The 23906-nt window shown below is 44.0% G+C and overlaps 1 protein-coding gene across 1 annotated transcript in view; it reads right to left on the bottom strand.

Moving 5' to 3' along the window:
• LOC124015919 (paralemmin-1-like) overlaps positions 1-23631 on the bottom strand; it is a 34460-nt gene extending 10829 nt beyond the window's left edge. Inside the window, exon 1 of the mRNA XM_046331401.1 lies at positions 23450-23631. The gene's annotated coding sequence lies outside the window, so the exon portion shown is untranslated. The remainder of the gene's footprint in view (positions 1-23449) is intronic.
• Positions 23632-23906: the final 275 nt, after the last annotated feature.

Below are 23906 nucleotides of genomic sequence, written 5' to 3'. Positions count from 1 at the left end.
GCCTGTACTTGATATGATACTACATATAATTCTTATATAATTATCTTCTAAAACCCTAAGTGAGAGAGCAGAGAGGAACTGGGAGAAGGGAGAGCACATAGCAGCCTTTGATGCTGAGTTGCTGAGCTCCCAACAGTAATAAGGCTGATTGAAATGAAAGGAACGATTGATTCCTGGAGCAGCAACCTCACACACACACATAAAGTGTATGAGAAGAGGGAGTAACACAGAGGCTGAGGAGAGGACTATGGATCAGTTTGACTTACAGTAAGAGTGGGAGGGGAGAGCTGCTCTCAGAAGATGTATTCGGGTTCACACTGCCTTTCCCCCTCTGTTTTCACTCCAGTCATACGTTATCATCAACTGTAAATAAAACGCTGTAAACCAACCTGTCACAGCTTTGATCATCACTGACATGACAATGACACTAGTCCAGAGTGTACTACAGAGTGTACTACAGAGTGTGCTCCAGTACAGAGTGTACTACAGAGTGTACTACTCTACAGTGTACTACATAGTGTACTAATCTACAGTACACTGTGTACTACAGTACAGCGTGTACTACAGAGTGTACTACACTACAGAGTATTACTACAGAGTGTACTACAGAGTGTACTACAGAGTGTACCACAGTACATAGTGTACTACAGAGTGCACCACAGTACAGAGTATTACTACAGAGTGTACTACACTACAGAGTATTACTACAGAGTGTACTACAGAGTGTACTACACAACAGAGTATTAATACAGAGTGTTCTACACTACAACCAGGGCTGGTAGGGCTGGTAAAACCTTGGATCGTTGCTATTCTAACTTCCGCGATGCATATAAGGCCCTTCCCCGCACTCCTTTCGGAAAAGCTGACCACGACTCCATTTTGTTGCTCCCTGCCTACAGACAGAAGCTAAAACAAGAAGCTCCCACGCTGAGGTCTGTTCAATGCTGGTCCGACCAATCTGATTCCACACTCCAAGACTGCTTCCATCACGTGGACTGAGATATGTTTCGTATTGCGTCAGACAACAACATTGACGAATACGCTAATTCGGTGAGCGAGTTCATTAGAACGTGCATTGAAGATGTCGTTCCCATATCAACGATTAAAACATTCCCAAACCAGAAACCGTGGATTGATGTCAGGATTCGCATGAAACTGAAAGCGCGAACCACTGCTTTTAATCAGGGCAAGGTGACCGGAAACATGACCGAATACCAACAGTGTAGCTATTCCCTCCGCAAGGCAATCAAACAAGCTAAACGTCAGTATAGAGACAAAGTAGAGTCGCAATTCAAAGGCTCAGACACAAGAGGTATGTGGCAGGGTCTACAGTCAATCACGGATTACAAAAAGAAAACCAGCCCAGTCACAGACCAGGATGCCTTGCTCCCAGGCAGACTAAATAACTTTTTTGCCCGCTTTGAGGACAATACAGTGCCACTGACACGCAGTCGAGGTGAGGAAAACATTTAAACGTGTTAACCCTCACAAGGCTGCAGCCACAGACGTCATCCCCAGCCGCGCCCTCAGAGCATGCGCAGACCAGCTGGCTGGTGTGTTTACGGACATATTCAATCGATCCATATCCCAGTCTGCTGTTCCCACATGCTTCAAGAGGGCCACCATTGTTCTTGTTCCCATGAAAGCTAAGGTAGCTGAGCTAAACGACTACCGCCCTGTAGCACTCACTTCCGTCATCATGAAGTGCTTTGAGAGACTAGTCAAGGACCATATCACCTCCACCCTACCTGACACCCTAGACCTACTCCAATTTGCTTACCGCCCAAATAGGTCCACAGACGATGCAATCTCAACCACACTGCACACTGCCCTAACCCATTTGGACAAGAGGAATACCTATGTGAGAATGCTGTTCATTGACTACAGCTCAGCATTTAACACCATAGTACCCTCCAAGCTCGTCATCAAGCTCGAGACCCTGGGTCTCGACCCCGCCCTGTGCAACTGGGTACTGGATTTCCTGACGGGCCGCCCCCAGGTGGTGAGGGTAGGTAACAACATCTCCACCCCGCTGATCCTCAACACTGGGTCCTCACAAAGGTGCGTTCTGAGCCCTCTCCTGTACTCCCTGTTCACCCACGACTGCGTAGCCACGCTCGACTCCAACACAATCATCAAGTTTACGGACGACACAACAGTAATATATAATAATAAAAATATATAATAATATATGCCATTTAGCAGACGCTTTTATCCAAAGCGACTTACAATCATGTGTGCATACATTCTACGTATGGGTGGTCGCGGGAATCGAACCCACTACCCTGGCGTTACAAGCGCCATGCTCTACCAACTGAGCTATGCTCTACCATCTCGCCGTTGTTGGTAATCAAGTGGTAGGCTTGATTACCAACAACGGCGAGATGGCCTACAGGGAGGAGGTGAGGGCCCTCGGAGTGTGGTGTCAGGAAAATAACCTCACACTCAACGTCAACAAAACTAAGGAGATGATTGTGGACTTCAGGAAACAGCAGAGGGAACATCCCCCTATCCACATCGATGGAACAGTAGTGGAGAGGGTCGTACATTTTAAGTTCCTCGGCGTACACATCACAGACAAACTGAATTGGTCCACCCACACAGACAGCATCGTGAAGAAGGCGCAGCAGCGCCTCTTCAACCTCAGGTGGCTGAAGAAATTAGGCTTGTCACAAAAAGCACTCACAAACGTCTACAGATGCACAATCGAGAGCATCCTGTCGGGCTGTATCACCGCCTGGTACGGCAACTGCTCCGCCCACAACCGTAAGGCTCTCCACAGGGTAGTGAGGTCTGCACAACGCATCACCGGGGGCAATCTACCTGCCCTCCAGGACACCTACACCACCCGATGTCACAGGAAGGCCATAAAGATCATCAAGGACAACAACCACCCGAGCCACTGCCTGTTCACCCCGCTATCATCCAGAAGGCGAGGTCAGTACAGGTGCATCAAAGCTGGGACCGAGAGACTGAAAAACAGCTTCTATCTCAAGGCCATCAGACTGTTAAACAGCCGCCACTAACATTGAGTGGCTGCTGCCAACACACTGACTCAACTCCAGCCACTTTAATAATGGGAATTGATGGGAATTCATGTAAAATATATCACTAGCCACTTTAAACAATGCTACTTAATATAATGTTTATATACCCTACATTATTTATCTCATATGTATACGTATATACTGTACTCTATATCATCTACTGCATCCTTATGTAATACATGTATCACTCGCCACTTTAACTATGCCACTTTGTTTACATACTCATCTCATATGTATATACTGTACTCGATACCATCTACTGCATCTTGCCTATGCCGCTCTGTACCATCACTCATTCATATATCTTTATGTACATATTCTATATCCCTTTGCACTTGTGTGTATAAGGTAGTAGTTTTGGAATTGTTAGCTAGATTACTCGTTGGTTATTACTGCATTGTTGGAACTAGAAGCACAAGCATTTCGCTACACTCGCATTAACATCTGCTAACCATGTGTATGTGACAAATACAATTTTATTTTATTTTATTTGAGTATTACCTAAGAGTGTACTAGGGAGTATACTACACTACAGAATATTACTACAGAGTGTACTACACTACAGAGTATTACTACAGAGTGTACTGCACTACAGCTTATTACTACAGAGTGTACTACACTATAGAGTATTACTACAGAGTGTACTACACTTGAGAGCATTACCACAGGGTGTACTACACTACAGAGTGTACTACACTACAGAGTATTACTACAGAGTGTACTACACTACAGAGTGTACTACACTAGAGTATTACTACAGTGTGTTCTACACTACAGAGTATTACTAAAGAGTGTACTAGGGAGTATACTACACTACAGAATATTACTACAGAGTGTACTACACTACAGAGTATTACTACAGAGTGTACTGCACTACAGCGTATTACTACAGAGTGTACTACCGAGTGTACTACACTACAAAGTATTACTACAGAGTGTACTACACTTGAGAGTATTACCACTTATAGCATAAGTGGTTAGAGATTGAGGATGGTTGTTTGGTGTCTGAGGGCTGCACAGCTACAGTGTATAGCCACACAGGGCTATTGTTAGTCCCAGGTGGGCATTGTAGTGAGGGTGACGGACTGCTCTAGAGGGGGTGTTGGTAAAGGGGGTGTTGTATTGACGGCAGGGGTGTGATGGCGAGGGAGGGGCTGTGACGTCTCACACCCAACACGGGGGTCATTAGTGGGCACTGTCACGGTGATGGAGTGCCACAGGCAGAGGTTCATTAGAAGAAGCACAAGGGTGCTGCCAACCCGGGGGACTCTCTTTGTCCAGATGATGGACGCCTTACACACTGCCAACCGCCAGCCATCACAGAGCCCCCCCGACTGGCTGCTGCTGCTACCCTGGAGAGGGGGGTGTTGTTGCTGCTGTTTCTAGACACCATTTGTTGCATGGTATTCTCCTGGGAATCAGCTAATGTGATGTGTGCTGCTTATCATATCTCCTTAGAGAGAGATAGAGAGATTTTCTGGGAGGACGTCAAGGGACCGAGAGAGAGAGATAGAGGAAAGAGAGACACCTGGGTCCTCTGTGACCTGACCTGAGGGGAAAACACAATGTACTTCCAACAGCTACAAATCGAGCACTGAAGCCAGAGTCCCTGCAACCCTTTTCCACTGAGCGGAGTCTTGGAACGGGACCAACATGAAATGTAAGCACAGACACTGAGGCTGGTGTGTGGGTGTCCCTCACCTGTCCCCACCCTGTCACTGAGCTCGCTCTCCCTCCCTCTCCCTCTCCCTCTCTCTCTCTCTCTCTCTCTCTCTCTCTCTCTCTCTCTCTCTCTCTCTCTCTCTCTCTCTCTCTCTCTCTCTCTCTCTCTCTCTCTCTCTCTCTCCTTCTCTCTCTCTCTCTCTCTCTCTCTCTCTCTCTCTCTCTCTCTCTCTCTCTCTCTCTCTCTCTCTCTCTCTCTCTCTCTCTCTCTCTCTCTCTCTCTCTCTCTCTCTCTCTCTCTCTCTCTCTCTCTCTCTCTCTCTCGCTCTCTCTCTCTCTCTCTCTCTCTCTCTCTCTCTCTCTCCCTCTCTCTCTCTCTCTCTCTCTCTCTCTCTCTCTCTCTCTCTCTCTCTGAACATGGGAGTGAGTGTGTTGTGTGTGTCACATTGAGTGTCTCACAGGGGAACACAGATAGTATGTACCGAAAGGTGGGGGATGTAAATGGGTGGGTGATGTGTGTGTGGGAGAGAGATAGATAGATCTGACCTGTGTTTCTCATCCAGAAACAACTGCAAGACGTCTGACAGTCAGCGCCTTATGTTCTCCAAGGGGGTTGGAAATCTCCTCTGTGTTTCCCGCTTAAGGCACGGCTCACTGAATGTGACTGTGAGACTGGAGGGGGAGGAACACTGGGAGATATTTACACCAGTAGCACAGCAGGAGGCACATTCTGTAGCCTGACACCATACAGTACAGTATGCATTACTGATGCATACAGAAATAGTTTAAAGGCTTTACACATTCAGCATTACTGTAATCACTATGCTGTACGAACAATACTCAAGAAGAGCACTGCCCATATGTTTGGAATAGTGGGTGGAAACATAGGGGAAAATGTAACATGTAAATGTTACTCCTCCATAGGGAACCCAGTTTATCACAGTGTGGAGGATCAGGATAACCTCACCCTGGAATCCTAACTATGTGGACGGGGCTGGAATGGATCTCTCCCTGGAGCTCCCCATGGACTCACTGTGGGGGAGACCAGACCAGCCCTGGGATGGGGGTCAATTGGTCTCCAGGATTTCTGGTATACATTAAGTTGAGTGCCAGGAGTTTTTCCTGACTGTGTGATCTACCCAGGAAAAGACTTGGCCTTAGTTGTGGCTATAACTAGGGCTCAGATTTTTTTCTGGCCAGGTCCCATGATCTGGGAAAAACTCTTGGCCCTAAATGCATCGTAATCGCAATCGTTAGTGTAAAAACAAGAAATGGCCAATGTGGTCTGGCCACTGGTCTTCATGGCACATCCAGTCCACAGAGTGAGACAAACTCAGACCCTGACACTTAGCCATATTCTACATGGGGGTGAGAGTCAGCCAGTCCAGAGAGAAAGCGATTCTCTGTCCCAGAAACCAGTCATGTACAAAAGTTACACTGCTCCGCTCTCTAATGTATAATTCAGCACTAGGAATGCATTCTATATGTCCCCCTGAATCGACTCGGTTTTTAAAGTTACTTTCTGTGTTGTTTTCTAAGTCCTCCTCTACTTCCCGTTGCTGAAAGCATGGATTCAAATGTTTATACTTTTGGTTTTTAATAAAGTGCAAGTGCTTTAAGCCGTTGTGGGTGTGCATGTCAGCATGCACTTGTTTGTTTGTGTGAATCTGTGTACGTGTGTTTGGTAGATTGAGTGCTGAAAGTATAGGGAGCCGTAAAAGTGACAGAATATGAGTGGAATCAGAAATATTTCATTTGAATGCCACAGAAGTATAACTCACAGAGCATTCTTCCCCGAAATCAAAAGCAGGTCTGGAGGAGGAAGCTCACAGCTCTGTGACTGATGTGACGGTGGGAACTCTGGAGATGTGACAACGGTATAAGATCCCAGTGAGATTCTGGAGGTTATCAGGAAGCCACACATCTCTCCTGGTAAGCCAGTACACAGCTGTAGTTATACTAGCTAAATATTTGATTCACATCCAAAACATCTCTAAATGGGATGTAAGGCAGGGATCAGGGAGATAATTGGCCTTAGCAGAGGTGTTCACCCAGCAACAATATTCATACACCAGTAACTATGGGATGTCCTGAACTCTGTAACCAACACCACCATTTCCAGGAACAGAGGTGCAGCTAACATTCCAGTACAATGAAGTCAACTAGAGAATACAGCACGTTCCATCGGAATCACTGTTGTCCAGACATACAGTAGACTGTGGAACTGTACTAGGCTCAGGACAGGAGAGCCCCAACCCTCCTCAGCCTGTCACATGATGGGCTGCTAGGAGCCAGGACTTCCAGGCCAGTACTCAGCTGATAGCACACAGCTTAGCAGGGGAGACTGACTCACATTAATGGACTCTCTGTCAGGGACTTCCACCTGGGCCGCGCGCACGCACGCACGCACGCACGCACGCACGCACACACACACACACACACACACACACACACACACACACACACACACACACACACACACACGCACACACACACACACGCACACCACAATGAAGCTCATGCCATGTTGAGGCCCAGATTGTAGGAAATGTGTCTGTTGCCTACCAAGCATTTGCATTGTCATTGTGGATTACTTCATCATTGGGTTCATTTACCATCAGAGCTGTGCTTGGTGGCACAGATGGCTCATGTGTGCTCTGTTTGTTTGTCTGAGCCTCTCTGTCAACGTCTCTAATTAGAATAAGGAGAAACAGTATGCTGCTTCCCAACAGGAAGTAAGATGCAGCAATACACTCCCTTTAACTTCACAAGAGCTCACACAGGAGCTCCACCTATCACGTGCATGTGTTCAAACACGTTCAAACACGCATGCGCACGAACACACACCCACACTTACTAACACATACACTTCACCAACTTTCCCTGGCAAACACACTTGGATGGAAATGCTCTCTCACTTCTTAGCCTCTTAGATCTACCCCCCTACTATTTTCAATTTCCGCCTAAAGACATACCCAAATCTGACTGCCTGTAGCTCAGGCTCAGAACCAAGGATATGCATATTCTTGATTTAATTTGAAAGAAAACACTCTGCCGTTTGAGTAAATGTGAATTGAATGTAGGAGAATATAACACAATAGATCTGGTTTAGAAAATACAATGAAAAAAACGTAAATAAAAAAACATTTTTATTGTTGTATCATCATCTTTAAAATGAACAAGACAAAACAAACATTCAGATAGGATGATGGGGACAATTTCAGTGAAAAACATAAGAGGGCAACAAAACTTGTGCAAGGCTTCAAAATGAGTGTGCTACATGACATTTATCATGAAGTCACCCAGGTGTCCCACCGAAGTAGCCCAAATGTACCAGAGTGGCCAAATTGGTGAAGTTATACATTTTGAATGGAATAACTATATACTATATATATATATTCTAACACCCCACCCCCCCAAAAAAATGGAGAAAAAACATGAAAAAATATATTTACATTTACAAAATAACACTTTCAATATTTGGAAGCCCCTCAGTCCTCTACACAATATTGTGCTGCTGATGCCAGGTGTCATAGCAGTCTCTTTATGATGTAAAGGAGAGGGTCACCAAGCATGTGGTGCAGGTGATGGGGGACTTCATTTTGCAAAGAACACAGCAAAGCCTCCATGCTGTGCCCTTTTGGCCCTGAGGCACATCTATGCCTGCAGAAATACATTTGGGCAGATGAACACCTCTTGTGGCAGGAGCTGGATGAACCAGCTTCAGTGGGGGATGGACACCTTGCCATTCGGAGTCAGTGTCACTGTGAAAGAAAATGTTCAGTTAGAATAGTTTCACATATGAGCCCTGTATCAACAGGTATAATAAACAGATATATATAGAGTACATGGAACATAAGGTTGAATATATTATTATATACCTGCTAGATCTACTGTCTCATTTATATTATGACATGTCAGCTAGATCTACTGTCTCTATTATATTATGAAAGACCAGATAGATCTACTGTCTTTATTATATTACAACAGACCAGCTGTATCTACTGTCTCCATTTCACTTTGGCCATTGTTGTGGGCCTGCCCTCCCCTCAACAGCCTCAAATAGGCTATTTCATATGGGGGTGGGGTGGGGCTGCAGACACACGCATCTCACATTTCATTACATTACATTTTTATATATTGCTACTAAAATGTTTAAAAATCACAAATAATATTTGTGATTAGCATGAGAAGAACTTACCAGTCCAAAACGATGTCCTCTCCGTTCAAAAAATATTCCTCCATTTGGGAATTGCTAAATTAATCGTCCTCCAACAATCTCTGTCTCACTTTCCCGATAAATTTCTTCTAAAATTGTGTGTACATCTGTATATCTAGACTTAGATTGAACTTTCCCTGACTTAGTCGCCATACTGATTGATATATAAACAGCTGAAGATACGCTTTACCAAAACAACGCTGTGCGTAACATGCGTTGCTCCTTCCGGTGTGAAACTTCAATGGCGAATGACCCTCTTTATGCCGGAGTTCACTACATGGGTTGGTCTTCCAACACATAAACATTACATATTGCCGTTGTTTTTTATGGGGCTCTATCCTCAGATAATCACATTGTATTCTTTCGCAGTAAATCCTTTTTTAAATCGGACAACGCAGTTGGATTAGCAATATTCTAGGCTTTCAAAACATGTGAGACACTTGTATTTTCATGAATGTTTAATATGACTATTTATGTAGCGATCACCGTATGTTGTCGAATTTCATCCCGCTAACGGGTACGGTGCGCAGAGGTTAACAGTTTTCCTAGAAAGCGTACTGAACTGTGTGCCGTTTATATTGAACAAAAATATAAACGCAACTTGTAAAGTGTTGGTCCCATGTTTCATGAGATGAAATAAAAGATTTTCCATACGCACAAAAGCTTATTTCTCTCAAATTGTGTGCACAAATGTGTTTATACCCCTTGCCATGATAATCTATCCACCTGACAGGTGTGGCATATAAAAAAGCTGATTAAACAGCATGATCATTACACAGGTGACCCTTCCACAGATGTCTCAAGGTTTTAGGGAGAGTGCAATTGGCATGCTGACTGCAGAAATGTCCACCAGAGCTGTTGCCAGATAATTGAATGTTCGTTTCTCTACCATAAGCCGACTCCAAAGTTATTTCAGAGAATTTGGCAGTATATTTAACCGCAGACCATGTGTATGGCTTCGTGTGGGCGAGTGATTTGCTGATGTCGACTTTCCGAACAGAGTGCCACAGTGGCGGTGGGGTTATGGTATGGGCAGGTATAAGCTACTGACAACGAACACAATTGCATTTTATCGATGGCAATTTGAATACACAGAGATACCGTGACAAGATCCTGAGGCACATTGTCATGCCATTCATCCTCCACCATCAACTCATGTTTCACCATGATAATGCACAGCCCCGTGTTGCAATGATCTGTACACAATTCCTGGAAGCTGAACATTTCCCAGTTCTTTCATGGCCAGCATACCAGACATGTCACCCATTGAGCATGTGTGGGATGCTCGGGATCGACGTGTACGACAGCGTGTTCCAGTTCCCGTCAATATTTTGTAACTTCACACAGCCATTTTAGAGTTGTGGGACAACATTCCACAAGCCACAATCAACAGCCTGATCAACTCTATCAACTCTGTGTCACCCTGCATGAGGCAAATGGTGATCACACCCGATACTGACTTTTTCTGATCCACAACCCAATTTTTTAAAAGGTATTTGTGACCAACAGATGCACATCTGTATTCCCTGTCAGGTTATTAGGGCCTAATGATTTTATATCAATTGACTGATTTCCTTATATGAACTGTAAGTCAATAAAATCTTTGAAATTGTTGCATGTTGTTTTTATGTTTTTGTTCAGTATAAATGCCTGTCCTATTGTCACGCCTTGGTCATTGTATTTTGTGTTTTTGTTATATGTTTGGGTAGGCAAGGGTGTGACATGGGTTTATATGTTGTGTTTCGTATTGGGGTTTGTATTATTTGGCATCGCGGCTGATTAGGGGTGTGGTATAGGCTTGGCTGCCTGAGGCGATTCTCAATTAGAGGCAGGTGCTTATCGTTGTCTCTGATTGGGAACCGTATTTAGGCAGCCTAACTTTCGCTTTGTATTTCGTGGGTGTTTGTTCCTGTCTTTGTGTAGTATTCACCAGATAGGCTGTAATAAGTTTCACGTTCCGTTCTGTTGTTTTTGTATTTAGTATTCAGTTATTTCATGTACCGTGATTCATTTCATTAAAGTCATGAGTAACCAACACGCTGCATTTCGGTCCGACTCTCTTTCTTCAACAGACGAACGCCGTTACACCTATTGTCAATGGATAAAATAAAACCATGAGACGTGAAAGTGTGGTTGTGTTGAGCATAAACTGTTCAAGTATTCAGTAAATACGTGATCCAAACTCAGGTGTTCCCAAAACTTTTTGGCCCGTGACCCCATTTTGATGTAAAAAATGTTTTGTGACCCCACCATGTAAAAAAACTAATGCAATCAACAGCCATTGTATACTTTTTTATTATTGGAGCTATGACAGTTTATTACAAATCAGTCTGCCGGTACTTGTGACAGTATTTCAATCTGAAGGGAGTATGGTTTGAAGTAAATTAAATGCATCAGAAAGGTATTGGGAAGTTCAGAAGATCAGGGCCTGGTCTTGTCTACTCTGTTTTAATGTCCTGCGTGGCTTGTGGGCATGGTAGAAGGAAACAGAAGACACATACATGTTTCTTAGAGTGTTACCTTTCAGTGATGGGGTCATCATATTTTGTAGCTTAAACCGTTCAAACGATGGAGCCACATTTGTAGGAAGAAAACTGAAACCGCTCTGTTAATTACAACTGTATCTAGTGGCTACTGGAGGGTCCTGGCATAACCCCAGTTCCATGAACCAAGTTTCTCTCCCGAACTCATTTTCAAACCAGGCGAACCCTAGTTAGGGAAACGCTGTCCCAACTGCTGTGTATGTACAGTATGTCAGGCTGCATCCTCTTCCCTGCGGTACCTACCGTGCCAAATCAAAGCAATACCATGAGGAGGTGACTGAGCCTAGCTATAGTTAATGGGAACAGACCAGGGTACAAAATGATCAGATGCAGCCAACGCTTGCACCCCACCTCAATCCTCCACTGGCATTACTGTCCATACACATGGATACACATGGATACACATGGACACACATGGACACACATGGACACTTGGCTGCATAAACAAGCGGGCAGAAACAATGTGCTTTAGATTGCATGAAGTGTTACTGTAGTCTGCAACAGCACATTGTGTGAATGGAATATTCTGCACAATGAGGGCCGAGAATACACAGTGTTGACCCAGGAAAATCTCATCTCATAAATAGTTAAAAAGCTGGGCTTTTAAAAGAATTGGTCAACTTGTTCGGCGGTCTACAAAATATGCATTCAGGGAGGTGGAAACGTGCTTTTCTGGGCTGCCTAGCACTCAATAGCTATGGCTCTGGTCTGTAGAATGTGGCCTATAAGCATGCCTGGTTAACTTTGAGAACCTGCTCTGCTCACATAGACTTCTCTCTACCTCTACCCAACACACACAACACCTCATCCTTTACACTGTTGAGCATTATCATCACGTTATACAGTTCCATTAACAGCAGAGTTGTCATCACTATGGAGAGAAAAGCCATAGCACAATGAGTTAAAGCTGGTGAACCTTACGTTACTTTCAGTGATTCAGCCGTTCTCGTCCATGATCAGAATGAAACTACCCACAATGACCAATCAACATTACGGCATTACAGCAATTGCTGTCTGGCCGGTAACATCAAATTTAAAAGGTCTAATCCTCATTCAGTAATAAACACTCTAGCAATATAAGTAATGAGCAATATAACTACTGACCTTTCATTTACCGCTGCTTAAAATGACAGCTAGGTCACACTGCAATGACAGCTAGGTCACACTTTTGAGCTGAGGCTGGGGTCCTATGTGGCTCAGTTGGTAGAGCATGCTGTTTGCAATGCCAGTGTTGTGGGTTCAATTCCCATGGTGCACCTGTAAGAAAATGTAGGCACTCTCTACAGCAAGTTGCTCTGTATATATAGGAGCATCTGCTAAATTACTAAAATATCAAGAAAAGAATGTAAGGCAAAAGTGTTTGTTGAGGAAGTTCAAGGTGTAGTTATCTGTCCCTGTGCCCTGCAGGAGGCCAGGTTTAGGTTTGTGTGGAACAAACCAAAATTGGTTCTGTGAAGGTTTCTAGCACATTTGTTAGTTTGTGGCAAATTTTCTCTTAACACAAAAACTGTCCAGTTGTGATGATTATGGAATGTTTGTATAAAACACTTACCTGATGTTCCTAGTACACATTTAATCTGTTTCCAGAATGTTTCATGATGTTGTGGGAACATTGTGTGGACACTATAAGAGATTATAAGAGTTCCCAAAACACAACAACTGTCCACTTGTGATGATAATTTAAATGTTTCTATTAGGCTGCAAAAAACAACAACACTTGCCTGATGTTGCAATAACATTCCCAGGACAATTATTTTGTTTCTTTAAAAGTTCCTAAAACATTTCTTTAGGTTGTGGGAACATTGTAGGGATATGACAAGAAATAGGTTCCTAAAAGACAAAAACTGTCCATTTGTGCTGACATTCAGATAATGTTTGTATCCGGGTGCACAAAACATTCCTTTAATGTTGCAAGAATGTTGACAGAACAGCCTTTCTAAGTTCTTTAAACGTTCCCAGAAAATATAATTAGGTTTTGGAAACAGTGTGGGTGCATTACAAGAGATCGGTTCCCAAAACACAAAATATGCATGGTTGTGATGAAATTCATACCATTTTTAAGTTAGGTTGCACAGGACATTCCCTTAATGTTATAAGAATTAAATAAGACAGTTTCTATGACGTCCGTAGACTATTCCATTGACGTTAACGAACGTCATAAAAACAGACTCATTGCTGCAGACTCATTGGTCGAGCCATGATTCCTCCAAAAAAATGACCCGCCAAACCGCACTTCTTAACACCCGCTCGCTTAACCCGGAAGCCAGCCGCACCTATGTGTCGGAGGAAACACCATTCAACTGACAACCGAAGTCAGCCTACAGGCACACCGGCCCGCCACAAGAAGTCGCAAGAGCGCGATGAACCATGTAAAGCCCACCCGGAAAAACCATCCCCTAACCCGACGATGCTGGGTCAATTGTGCACCGCCCTATGGGACTCCCGATCATGGCCGGTTGTGATACAGCCCGGGATCAAACCCGGGTCTGTTTATTTTTTTCATTTTAATATGATTTATTTCACCTTTATTTAACCAGGTAGGCTAGTAGAGAACAAGTTCTCATTTGCAACTGCGACCTGGCCAAGAAAAAGCATAGCAATTCGACACATACAACAACACAGAGTTACACATGGAATAAATAAAACATAGTCGTTAATAAAGTAGAACAAAAGAAAACAAAAAGTCTATATACAGGGAGTGCAAATGAGGGGAGATAAGGGAGTTAAGGAAATAAATAGTAATTACAATATAGCAATCAAACACTGGAATGGTAGATGTGCAGAAGATGAATGTGCAAGTAGAGATACTGGGGTGTAAAGGAGCAAGATAAATAAATACTGTATGGGGATGAGGTAGGTAGATAAATGGGCTGTTTACAGATGGGCTATGTACAGGTGCAGTGATCTGTGAGCTGCTCTGACAGCTGGTGCTTAAAGCTAGTGAGGGAGATATGAGTCTCCAGCTTCAGAGATTTTTGCAGTTCGTTCCAGTCATTGGCATCCGAGAACTGGAAGGAAAGACGACCAAAGGAGGAATTGGCTATGGGGGTAACCAGTGAGATATACCAGCTGGAGCTTGTGCTACGAGTGGGTGCTGCTATAGTGACCAGTGAGTTGAGATAAGGCAGGGCTTTACCTAACAGAGACTTGTAGATAACCTGTAGCCAGTGGGTTTGGCGACGAGTATGAAGCGAGGGCCAACCAACGAGAGCGTACAGGTCGCAATGATGGGTAGTATATGGGGCTTTGGTGACAAAAAGGATGGTACTGTAATAGACTGCATCCAGTTTGTTGAGTAGAGTGTTGGAGGCTATTTTAAAGATGACATCACCGAAGTCGAGGATCGGTAGGATGGTCAGTTTTACAAGGGTATATTTGGCAGCATGAGTGAAGGATGCTTTGTTGTGATATAGGAAGCCAATTCTAGATTTCATTTTGGATTGGAGATGCTTGATGTGAGTCTGGAAGGAGAGTCTACAGTCTAACCAGACACCTAGGTATTTGTAGTTGTCCATCTATTCTAAGTCAGAGCCGTCCAGAGTAGTGATGCTGGACGGGCGAGCAGGTGCGGGCAGTGATCAGTTGAATAGCATGCATTTAGTTTTACTTGCATTTAAGAGCAGTTGGAGGCCACGGAAGGAGAGTTCTATGTCATTGAAGCTCGTCTGGAGGTTAGTTAACACAGTGTCCAAAGAGGGGCCAGAAGTATACAGAATGGTGTGGTCTGCGCAGAGGTGTACCAGAGAATCACCAGCAGCAAGAGCAACATCATTGGCCAGGTTGATGAATATGGCTGCACAGTAATGTCTCTTATGGATGGCGGTTAAGATGTCATTAAGGACCTTGAGCGTGGCTGAGGTGCACCCATGACCAGCTCTGAAATCAGAATGCATAGCAGTGAAGGTACGATGGGATTCTAAATGGTCGGTAATCTGTTTGTTAACTTGGCTTTCGGAGACCTTAGAAAGACAGGGTAGGATAGATATAGGTCTGTAGCAGTTTGGGGATGACCGCGGCAGCTTTCCAATCTTTGGGAATCTCAGATGATACGAAAGAGAGGTTGAACAGGCTAGTAATAGGGGTTGCAACAATTTCGGTAGATCATTTTAGAAAGAGAGGGTCCAGATTGTCTAGCCCGGCTTATTTGTAGGGGTCCAGATTTTGCAGATCTTTTAGAACATCAGCTATCTGGATTTGGGTAAAGGAGAAATTGTGGGGGCTTTAGCGGGTTGCTGTGGAGGGTGCCGGGCAGTTGACCGGGGTAGGGGTAGCCAAGTGGAAAGCATAGCCAGCCGTAGAGAAATGCTTATTGAAATTCTCAATTATAGTGGATTTATCGGTGGTGAACGTGTTTCCTAGCCTCAGAGCAGTGGGTAGCTGGGAGGAGGTACTCTTATTCTCCATGGACTTTACAATGTCAAATAACTTTTTTGAGTTAGTACTACAGGATGCAAATTTCTGTTTGAAAAAGCTAGCCTTAGCTTTCCTAACTGCCTGTGTATATTTGTTCCTAACTTCCCTGAAAAGTTGCATTTCACGGGGGGCTATTCAATGCTAATGCAGAACGCCACAGGATGTTTTTGTACTGGTCAAGGGCAAACAGGTCTGGAGTGAACCAACGACTATATCTATTTTTGAATGGGGCAAGCTTGTTTAAGGTGGTGAGGAAGGCACTTTTAAAGAATAGCCAGGCATCATCTACTGACGGGATGAGGTCAATGTCATTCCAGGATACACCGGTCAATAGGAAAGGAATGCTCACAGAAGTGTTTTAGGGAGTGTTTGACAGTGATGAGGGGTGGTCGTTTGGTCGCAGACCCATTACGGATGCAAGCAATATGGCAGTGATCGCTGAGATCTTGATTGAAAACAGCAGAGGTGTATTTGAAGGGTGAGTTAGTAAGGATGACATCTATGAGGGTGCCCGTGTTTACGGAGTTGGAGTTGTACCTGGTAGGTTCATTGATCATTTGTGTGAGATTGAGGGCATCAAGCTTGGATTGTAGGATGGCCGGGGTGTCAAGCATGTCCCAGTTTAGGTCACCTAGTAGCACAAGCTCAGAAGATAGATGGGGGGCAATCAATTCACATATGGTATTGAGGGCACAGCTGGGGGCAGAGGGAGGTCTATAGCAAGCGGCAACAGTGAGAGACTTGTTTCTGGAAAGGTGCATTTTTAGAATTGTTTGGGTACAGACTTGGATAGTAATACAGAACTCTGCAGGCTATCTTTGCAGTAGATTGCAACACTGCCCCCTTTGGCAGTTCTATCTTGGCGGAAAATGTTATAGTTAGCGATGGAGATTTCAAGGTTTTTGGTGGTTTTCCTGAGCCAGGATTCAGACACGACTAAGACTGAGGTTGGCAGTGTGCTAAAACAGTGAGTAAAACAAATTTAGGGAGTAGGCTTCAAATGTTAACATGCATGAAACCAAGGCTTTTTCGGTTACAGAAGTCAACAAATGAGAGCAACTGGGGAGTGGAGCTAGGCATTGCAGGACCTGTATTAACCTCTACATCACCAGAGGAACAGAGGAGAAGTAGGATAAGGGTACGGCTAAAGGCTATACGAACTGGCCGTCTAGCACGTTCGGAACAGAGAGTAAAAGGAGCAGGTTTCTGGGCACGATAGCATAGATTCAAGATATAGTGTACAGACAAAGGTAAGGTATGATGTGAGTACATTGGAGGTAAACCTAGGCATTGAGTAATGATGAGAGAGATATAGTCTCTAGAGACGTTTAAACCAGGTGATGTCATCGCATATGTAGGAGGTGGAACAACATGGTTGGTTAAGGCATATTGAGCAGGGCTAGAGGCTCTACAGTGAAATAAGACAGTAATTACTAACCAGGACGAGGCATATTGATATTAGAGAGAGGCATGCGTAGCCATGTGAACACATGGGTCCAGTGAGTGGTTGGGCTGACTGGGAACACGGCGATTCAGACAGTTAGCAGGCCGATGCTAACAGTTAATAGGCCGGGGCTAAACAAGCTAGCAGTTAGCAGACTGAGTTAGCAAGCAAGCAGTTAGCTGGAGTTAGCAGTTAGCAGACCGTGGCAGGCAAGCTAGCAGTTAGTAGACCGGGGCTAGCAAGTTAGCCTTTGGGGGTAAGTCTGTTTTTGCCTCTTCGTGCGGTGACGTCGATAGACCAGTCATGGAGTTAGTAGGGTTCCAAGTAGCTCTAGGTAGCTAGCAGGCCTAACAGGCTGTAGTGGCGCCTCTAGCACTGCAGTGCCTTAGACTGCTGCACCCCTTGGGAGGCCCTTTCCAAGGATATTTCATCTAAAACATTTTTTGATAAATAATTATCATCCTAAATATGAGCCTTTTTGCAGACAAGCTGATATTCAGTCCCATAGACACTCAGATCACCTATGTACGCGAACACTAGTTAATAGTTCACTGTTCTGACTGGTTGTTTCGTTCAGCTGACAGCAGCGCTGAACTCTGACACTTTCAAGACGAAGGTCATTGAAAAGCCTGCTTACGTCTCATCTTCACACATTCCAGGCAATGAGATCACATTTACTGTACACACAGAGACAGTAAGAAGGCTGCAGAGAGCAGAGTGTACACAATGCAATCTCCTGTCATCTCCTAGTCTAATAAAGTCACATGATGTCTTGCTGTCATTCCCTCTGTAGGATTTCCACATCCTTCATAGAAACAGGCTGCTCGTTGAACATTCCAAAATCATGGGCATTAATATGGAGTTGGTACCCACTTTGCTGCTATAACAGCCTCCACTATTCTGGGAAGGCTTTCCACTAGATGTTGGAACATTGCTGCGGGGACTTGCTTCCATTCAGCCACAAGAGCATTAGTGAGGTCGGGCACTGATGTTGGGCGATTAGGCTTGGCTTGCAGTCTGCATTCCAATTAACCTCAAAGGTGTTCGATGGAGTTGAGGTCAGGGTTCTGTGCAGGCCAGGCAAGTTCTTCCACACCGATCTCGACAAACCATTTCTGTATGGACCTGCTTTTGTGCATGGGGGCATTGTCATGCTGAAACAGGAAAGGGCCTTACCCAAATTGTTGCCACAAAGTTGGAAGCACAAAATCGTCTTGAAAGTCATTGAATGCTGTAGCATACAGCCCGAACCATGAAAAACAGCCCCAGACCATTATTCATCCTCCACCAAACTTTTTACACTAAGCATTCGGGCAGGTAGTTTGGAACTCGTTAGTGAGTGTTGCAACATAGGATATATTATTTTTCCATGCTACACATTTCAGCAGTCCCATTCTGTGAGCTTGTGTGGCCTACCACTTCGCGGCTGAGCCGTTGCTGCTCCTAGATGTTTCCACTTCACAATAACAGCACTTATAGTTGACCGGGGCAACTCTAGCAGGGCAGAAAATTGACGAATTGTTGGAAAAGTCGCATCTTATGACGGTGCCACAATGAAAGTCACTGAGCTCTCCAGTTCTGCCAATGTTTGTCTATGGAGATTGCATAGCTATGTGCTCAATATTATACACCTGTCAGTAACGGGCATGGCTGAAAGAGCCGAATGCACTAATTTGAAGGGGTGTCCACATACTTTTGTGCACATAGTGTATGAACTGAACATAGACCAGCCTAAACACTACATGTAAACAAATGCATGCAATCATTTACACATGTGAACCTGACCCGAACCCAGACATCCTGTACATGATAGCAGAAATGCACTCAACCATGCACACAACTAAATAAGGACATGGCCTGCTGTCATGCACATAGTCTAGAACTCGAATGCAGAAGTATACACATATGAGGATCCACATATACACATACATTATGCACCACTAGTATGTCCTCATTCTGTCCTCCCCAACAGTCTGTAAACCGTATCTCATGCTATCTATGCACATCATATTCCACTTAATCCTTGTTTATTCTATGTAGGCTAAGGCTCACGCACATCTGATAAATCATGGCGTCCAGTTCATCACACCAGGTGCTCCTCCACAGCACCCTGATCCAGTTGGAGAAACAAACAGAAGACATAAGCTGTTGTTGTCCCCTAGCTACATTGTTTTTATCCATCGACCCTGCAGCCTCTCTCTCCTCTGTATTAACGTTAGGGAGGGACGGTTACATCATTTGGGTGGAATATGCGGAATATATGTATGGTGATGTCTTTTCAAGTCAGATTAGAGATGAGGTCATGTTGATAACTTCAGCGTTAAGGTATGCATGGCTTTGTCATGTGATGTCAACCGTGGTTCCTTCAGCTTGGATTATGAAAGACAGGTTGTCCATTCAAATGTGTAAATGCTTTGGAAAAGAGTGCATTCAGCCTGTCACAAGTACTTTACACTCAATTTACTCTTTGGAAAAGGGTATTCAATTCATATATTTTTCTTCTACACCTCACTTGACAAGTACTTTCACTGATTCAAATTCAGCATAAAAACGGCAATGGAGCAAAAGCATTTCAAACCATTTTTAGATGTTTCCAGAGCATTCCAATGCAGCTTCCTGAAATAGCTCAATGTCTCTTGGTAGAGGTTACAGTTTAAGCACTTTAACAAATAAAATGGGCCTTGTCAATGTACAGTGCAAGTCTAATGAGTTCATGGCTCCATAACGGGAAAGAGCATTCATCAAGCACTTAGCCTCACTTGCCAGGCTTATATTTTAACACCGCATTGTTGGAATAGGACCCGTAAGTTATTTATGAGGCAGCACGAGAGGGAAAGGGGCCCAACTATAGTCTTATTGAAGGGTAATTAGATCCATGTTATCTCCCTCTCTACATTCAAAGACTCGATCATGGACACTGTTACTGACACTTGTGGCTGCTTCGCGTGATGTATTGTTGCCTCTACCTTTTTTGCCCTTTGTGCTGTTGTCTGTGCCTAACAATGTTTGTACCGTGTTTGTGCTGCTACCATGTTGTGCTGCTGCCATGTTGTTACCTTGTTGTTGTTGTGTTGCTACCATGCTGTGCTACTATGCCTTTGTTGTCTTAGGCCTCTCTTTATGTGGTGTTGTTTCTCATGTCATGATGTGTGTGTTGTCCTAAAAAAAAGTATATCCCAGCCTCCGTCCCCGCAGGAGGCCTTTTGCCTTTTGTTAGGCTGCCATTGTAAATAACAATTAGTTCTTATTTGACTTGCCTAGTTAGATAAAGGTTAAATAAAAACTAAAAATAGATTAAGATTGAGGCAGAATGAACAGCCATTGTCTGATGAGCCTCCAAATGTCAATCCAAATCCTACACATCTGACCTCATATCCCTTGGGCGTACTACTGAATGCATTTGTGTACAGTATAAAGACGTATTCAAAATCTGAAGTATTGCTTCGTGGAAGTTCCTTTCAACAGATAACCGCCCAACATAGCCCACGTCATGTCAGAGTTGGATGGTAAATGTTCCAATAAATGTTGATTTATGGTCCCCTACCAGTCATTTCCCCTGCAGTGGCATCCATCCCCTTTAAAAGTGGGTCACATGTGAAAGTAATGGGGGCTGTGGAACAGGACAGAGCAACCCCATAAATAATAGAGAAGGGAAAGCAAGGCGGTGTTAGCCGCAGCGGCCATAATCCTTTGTCTGTAATCACATTTGTAGGCCCAGCTTTGTCAGGCAAATCCGTTGAGATTTTGTGTCTAATGGTGTCTTTTCATCAAGGTGTAAGTCTGATTCACGACTCTGGAGTGAGAGCCCATTGTCTCCTCCCTGAACCCAGAATCCTCAGGGTTTTCTCAAGCTGTCAGCTTGTGTATCCACAGGCTACATTAAGCTGATGACAGGATGGAGATTTTGTGGGGAGAAGGGCAGGCATGGCTGAATGCAAACAGCTCAAAGCTCTCTGTCAATCTAATTGTGTGAGAGACTGTGCTGCTGATATCACCAAGGAGATATCACGGAGAGCAGTGCTCAAATGTGTTAATTGAGTTGACACTCGATTTCCAAATCCACGGGCAGGATTTTAGTTTGGCCTCATCTAAGGAACAGTACTGTACATTTCCACATCCATTCGATCAACAGTAACAATCATAAAAACTACAGTACAAAAGTATTTTGCACAGTAAGCTAATTCCTCCATATCTCAGAACATCTGATCAAGACCTGAGGTTACGGAGCAGCAGATATTCAGTATCAAACTGCATGGTTAATGTTCCTTTCTCTGGAATCCATTTTCCTCCCTGTGACTGAAGCTCTGACATTTAACTGTAATGGCTCGGACGAACCTGAACCACTCAGCCATATTTTCAGGAAACAGCGCTGCTTCTCTTTGAGATGATTGACAATAAGTTAGCCATGTACCAAGAGCTTCTGAAGTAAGTCTCTTACCTGATGTGATGGGAAACATCAAATATTCAAGAGATCAAAATTCACCTGCCTTTCCAAGCGCCGCGCACCCCACCACTGAAAATTGTTGGCTCTGGACAGGTGCAAAGCCCTAGTTCCAACCTAATCTCGGTTAACCCAGAACTAAAATCTCACATAATTTGGTTATGTTTATGTAGTCTGTCCACAAAAGATTAGTTCCAACCAAACAACCAATACTCTGAATGTTTAAGGGGGCACAACCTTTTGGTACTATCATATTGTTTCTCGCAATCTCTTCAACGGGAATTTTAGTTGGCTGTTTTGACCTTAGTGCTTGAGATTTTACACATCGACAAGAAGTCAGGCTGCGAACCGGCTGTAAAGGCTTGACTCCACAGGAGCGTAATGTAGTTCAAGATTCTGACCAGATGGAGCCACGACAACCATCCCTTCATCTCCCTCCTCCCCCCTCCCCCGGTGTTCCTCCCTCTGTGTTCTACCTAATGAAGCACTTTGCTGGAGCATGTGGGTGTCTTTAAGTGAGTCTCACCCGCCTCAGGCCCAATCTGGATGCTCATAACACTGGCAGACACTCTATTCGCTGCATATTTCCCTCCCTTACAGAGTGCAGAGCGATGGCTTCAGACTCCGTCCACCCTAGCACCAACACTACCACTCTGATGATGTGAAATCAATATGAACATTAGAACCCTAATCACTGCTAATGTTCTTTATGATCGTTACCCATTTACTCATTATTTACAAGACGTTGCTTTGATATTCATATTCACATGAATATCCTTATTCACATGACTATCATTATGGTAATGGTTGATACTTTGCCTGACAACAAGCTCTATATTTGGTAGGTGGAGCCTGTGTCAATTCTAGACTAGTTATCTCCTATGAAGCTCCTCAGCCTGATGCTGATATGTGTTTAAGCTCTGTTGCAGAAGACGTCACAAGAGGAATGAGGGACTGTCTCTGTACTGCAGCATAGAGGCCAGAGCTGGAGTGGTGGTGTTGGGAGGGTGCGGTGTGTCTGGAATATAGTAGCACTTCATTCCAATTAGACTAAATTTGATTATTGTGTCCTGGCTGAGAATCTCGAAGCAATTTGTCTCCTTAAGCATTGAAGCCATTTTAGGGGATGTTGCCATGAAGTAGGTTAGTTAATGAAGCGCTCATTGTTAGAGATGTGTCAGTCGTCTGTGACTGGCAGGTTGTTTGAGTGGTCCACAAAAGCAGCTATTTTAAATGCACCAAGTCACAGTCATCTCTCCTATACCAAAATCAGGGATTTGTGTCTTAAACTTAGAGAGTAGAGTGAGGTGACAAAGTTCTCCAGTTCAGGAATGCCCAAAGAGGACCATTTATTATTTAACATCAGGCAGTCTATTGTGAAATGATGCCAGGTACATGTTTTTTTCTCTTTGAACAGGAATACAATGAAAGCTGAACAGATTAATTTCACATGATATTCATAAAAATGTGTAATTATATTGAACCAGCCCAGTTACAACATTATAATAAGCAATGTTGCAAAACAAAACATGTGGGATCCACTTGGTACAACTTCATGGGATATGATAATACAAAGTTGACCCGCAGAGTGGACTTTTAAAAGAGATGATGAACTACAATAGTTTACATACAACTGAAATGACGTGTAAAGCATTTGAACAAATAGGTACATAGCCTTACCTTGCGTAACTTTCGCTCGCAGTTGGAATGTAAGAACAAGCGCACAGAAAGATATGGTTCAAAAAGTTATGAACTCTTCAATCAGATTTGACTGTATTTTCCACTTCTACGATGTGTAACGTTTGCGTATGAAAACTGCTGGGAAGTTTGTAAGAAAACACGAATTCGTTTGTGGGAGTGACCACAAAGTTCAGCGAGACGTAATAGGAGGCTCGAGTAGACCAGTCCATAATGAACACTTCGGCGCGCCTCTCGTTCGGGGAAGGTACCAGGGAAGAAGAATAGCATGCTCCAGAAGAATGATCGAGACCGGTAACTACCGCAATAGTCTTGGCGTTTTACGTTCTAAAAACAGTTTTAGAATATGTCTTGCTGCCAGGATAGTTAGCGAAAAAAGAAAGAAAGTGAAACGTTAACTTGAGGTCGGCTGCTCGCTCCTTTGTTATTTCGGTTTTCT

This window comes from Oncorhynchus gorbuscha, linkage group LG26 (assembly GCF_021184085.1).
Source record: "Oncorhynchus gorbuscha isolate QuinsamMale2020 ecotype Even-year linkage group LG26, OgorEven_v1.0, whole genome shotgun sequence".
In the NCBI taxonomy this organism is placed as follows: Eukaryota; Metazoa; Chordata; class Actinopteri; order Salmoniformes; family Salmonidae; genus Oncorhynchus; species Oncorhynchus gorbuscha.
The sequence above is the reverse complement of the archived record's forward strand: the minus strand, read 5'-3'. Positions and strand labels throughout refer to the sequence as shown.